We start from the raw sequence: 4,102 nt of genomic DNA, 5'->3' as shown, positions 1-4,102 counted from the left end.
CTACTAAAAATACAAAAACTAGCCGGGCGAGGTGGCGGGCGCCTGTAGTCCCGGCTACTCCGGAGGCTGAGGCAGGAGAATGGCGTAAACCCGGGAGGCGGAGCTTGCGGTGAGCTGAGATCTGGCCACTGCACTCCAGTCCGGGCGACAGAGCGAGACTCCGCCTCAAAACAAAACAAAACAAAACAAAAACAAAACAAAAAAACAAAAAACTGTTGTTCAATAGATGACTGGAGATAAGAAGATAACATTTGGAAACTAATAGAAATATAGGAGGCCAGGTGTGATGGCTCACACCTGTAATCTCAACACTTTGAAGACCAAGGCAGAAGGATCACTTGAGCTCAGGAGTTCGAGACCAGCCTGGGCAATGTGGTGAAACCTCATTTCTACAAAAAATTAAAAAATTAACCTGGCGTGGTGGTGTGTGTCTGTAATCCCAGCTACTGGAGAGAGGCTGAGGTGGGAGATTTGCTCGAGCCTGGGAGGTGGAGGCTGCAGAGAGCTGTGATTGTGCCACTACACTCCAGCCTGGGTGACAGAGCGAGACCCTGTCTAAAAGAAAAGAAAAGAAAAGAAAAATAGAAAGAGATATGAACAGTAATAGAAAATAAATTACAAATCGCTCTTTAACGTATGAATTGTTCACTCATATGAAATGAAATGTTCATTCACAGTGAAATGAAAAACTTCACTCACAATAGGAAATCCAAATAAAAATGACACTGAGATAACTTTTTTTTAATCTTTCAGTTTGGCGAAGATCAAAATGTTTGATAACACATCAAAGTTGGTGTTTATGTAAGGAAATGGACACTTAAAAATTTCCGATGTTCGGCCAGGCGCGGTGGCTCACGCCTATAATCCCAGCACTTTGGGAGGCTGAGACGGGCGGATCATGAGGTCAGGAGATCGAGGCCATCCTGGTTAACACGGTGAAACCCCATCTCTACTGAAAATACAAAAAATTAGCCGGGCGTGGTGGCGGGTGCCTGTAGTCCCAGCTCGGGAGGCTGAGGCAGGAGAATGGCGTGAACTCGGGAGGTGGAGCTTGCAGTGAGCCGAGATTGTGCCACTGGACTCCAGCCTGGGTGACAGAGCGAGACTCTGTGTGAAAAAAAAAAAAAAAAAAAAAAAAAAAAAAAATTCCGACGTTCCATCTCTATGGGGGACAAATTAGCAACATTTATCAAAACAAAATGTATGTACCTTCTAACCAGGAAATTTTATTTCCAGCAGTTGTTTTTTGTAGCAGTACTTCCACATGTGCAAAATGACATAGGTTATTACTGTAGTGTTGTCTGTAATAGTAAAGGTTAGAAATGAATTAAAAATCCTCAAAAGGGATCCAGTTAAATGGTACAGCCATGTAATAGAATACCACATAGATAGAAAAATGAATGAGAAAGTTTTTTTGGTACTAATATGGAGTTATGGTCAAGCTATTTTAATAACTGAAAAAGGCAAGGGGAAGAACTTACAGAACATCGTGTACAGTAGTCTACCCCCCTCCAAGGGGGATACGTTCCAAGACCCCCAGTGGATGCCTGAAACTGTGGATAGCACTGAACCTGATTGCTGTCAGTCAAAACACGTTTCTGTTCATGTCTTCCACCCACAAATTTGATGCCTTTTCCATCTTAACTAAGCACTTATCATGCACCATGACTTTTGCAGTTTAAGGTGTGACAGCAAAACTAGTATGAATTTCTTTTATCTGCTTCACAATTTCATGAATAGAAGGTTCACTGTTATTGTAGATCTTAGCAAAGTCATCAAAGAAAGCACATTCTGGCTTCTCTTTGGCACATCTAAATTACCAGTATCACCACTCTTGTGCTTTGGGGCCATTATGAAGTAAAATAAGGGTGACTTGGCCGGGCGCGGTGGCTCAAGCCTGTAATCCCAGCACTTTGGGAGGCCGAGACGGGCGGATCACGAGGTCAGGAGATCGAGACCATCCTGGCTAACACGGTGAAACCCCGTCTCTACTAAAAGACAAAAAACTAGCCGGGCGACCTGGCGGGCGCCTGTAGTCCCAGCTACTCGGGAGGCTGAGGCAGGAGAATGGCGTGAACCCGGGAGGCGGAGCTTGCAGTGAGCTGAGATCCGGCCACTGCACTCCAGCCTGGGCGACAGAGCGAGACTCCGTCTCAAAAAAAAAAAAAAAAAAAAAAAAAAAAATAAGGGTGACTTGAACACAAGCATGCAATACCCCAACAGTTGGTCTGATCACTGGGAAGGCTTGTAAGTGAGTAAGGGGTAGGGAGCGTCTACAGGGAGGAGACCCTGGACAAAGGGAGAATTCATGTCTTGAAGGACAGGAGTAGTGTTACCAACCACGCGGTCTTGGGGGTTGTTAATGCAATAGTTGTTAACATGAGGCCAAAGGAGTTCTCCCAGACAAGGCTTTATTAGAGCTTATGCAGGGCATAAGGGAGGCAGCACGAGAGAGAATTCTCTGGCTGGCTCCTGGAAGAGACTCAAGAGAGTAATCTTGAAGGAGCTGAAGTGGGAGGGGAGTGAGTTTGAGCAGGTAGAGATGAGGAAACTTTGGCACCTGTTCAGTTTGATAACACAGTTCTTTATGCATCATGCGTCTCATTAGCATGTTAAGTCCCCAACCCTGGGTGTGATTTTTGGAATTATAATGAAGACAAGGCAAAGAAGCGCTCATTCTTCTGGTCTTGTGGTGTACATACGGGAGATAGGGTTAACTCCTTTGAGTAGGATTTAAGGTGGTAGCTGCTTATTTTAATTTCTTCAAGGTTCTACAACTAGTGGGTATGGCACCTGGAGTAAGATTTATGGTGGGACATTGCTCATCTTAGTCTCTCTAAGGGTCTGCGATGAGTGGGCATAGTGCCTTGAGCAAGAGTCACGGTGCAAGGTCTGGACAGTCTGGTTGGGGTCCTCGCTGGCCACACCCCCACCAGCTTACAATAGAGGTTCTTGGTGGGGCACGGGTGGGGCCACGTCCCATCCCTACTCTGTCTCAGTCGGACAGCTTGAGGTTTCATCATGCTGTTCAGAACAGTGCACAATTTAAAACAGATGAATTGTTTCTTTCCGGAATTTTCCATGTAATATTTTTGGACCACAGCAGATAACTGAAACCATGGGAAGCAAAACCACAGATAAGGGAGGACTGCTGTAGGACCATTTGTAGAAATAAAAAAGCAAAGGAATGTATTCATATATATTTGTTTGAATATGCATAAATGACCTCTGGAACAGCATCAGAAACAGTAACATTGGTTGCTTCCAGGGCAGGGACCTTGGTGGTTGGGGGATAGGAGTGAAAGAGAGACATTTCACTGTTTACTCTTTGATACTTTTTGAATTTTGACCCGTGTGAATAAATCATCCATCCAAAAGAGAGGAAATAAATACAATTAAAACTAAAAAAGAAAAGGAAAACTGGACACTATGATTGACACAATGGGAACTTTTTTTCCTCTGGTAAAAAGAAGCCCAGAAGTAGGTGCTGTGCTTACTTACTGATGATTTGGGTCTCAGTGATGCCTTGGGAGCCAGGTTGTTTCCTTTCTTCCAGGTCCTCAGAGGACTGACCTTTTAGTCCCGTGGCTGTTTCCTCATGATGGTAATTTGGCTACCACAGCTCAGGAATGATGCTGTCACACACAACATCCCCCAAACAAAAAATAAGGGCCAAGGTAAGCCAAAAACTTTCTCCTAATGGTGCTTTATATACTGGAAAGGAAGACTTCCCTGTGCATGTCACTGTACAATTGCAAAGAAGAATGAGTTTATCGGCTCCTGGGATTGGGGGAAGGGCCTCTTCTCCTGATGTCGTGGAATCTCTGCTCTAGTACAGAAATGCGGTTCTGTCCTTAGGAAATGTGCAGAAGTCTGTTGGGCAGGCAGCAGAAAGAGTCCACCACAGCTGTCTGTGTGAACCGCTTTATCTTTTGAAAAGGGAAGTTCTGGCCGGGCGCGGTGGCTCACGCCTGTAATCCCAGCACTTTGGGAGGCCGAGGCGGGCGGATCACAAGGTCAGGAGATCCAGACCATCCTGCCCAACATGGTGAAACCCCGTCTCTACTAAAAAAAATACAAAAAATTAGCTGGGCTTGGTGGC

At 45.1% G+C, this 4,102-nt stretch overlaps 1 protein-coding gene across 1 annotated transcript in view; it reads left to right on the top strand.

Annotated features, from left to right (window-relative positions):
- VAMP1 (vesicle associated membrane protein 1) overlaps positions 1-3,977 on the top strand; it is a 72,831-nt gene extending 68,854 nt beyond the window's left edge. The window contains exon 6 of the transcript XR_001887537.1: positions 3,557-3,977. The gene's annotated coding sequence lies outside the window, so the exon portion shown is untranslated. The remainder of the gene's footprint in view (positions 1-3,556) is intronic.
- Positions 3,978-4,102: the final 125 nt, after the last annotated feature.

This window comes from Rhinopithecus bieti, unplaced genomic scaffold (assembly GCF_001698545.2).
Source record: "Rhinopithecus bieti isolate Rb0 unplaced genomic scaffold, ASM169854v2 scaffold_13342, whole genome shotgun sequence".
Lineage (NCBI taxonomy): Eukaryota > Metazoa > Chordata > Mammalia > Primates > Cercopithecidae > Rhinopithecus > Rhinopithecus bieti.
This window is presented reverse-complemented; position numbering and strand designations above follow the sequence as displayed.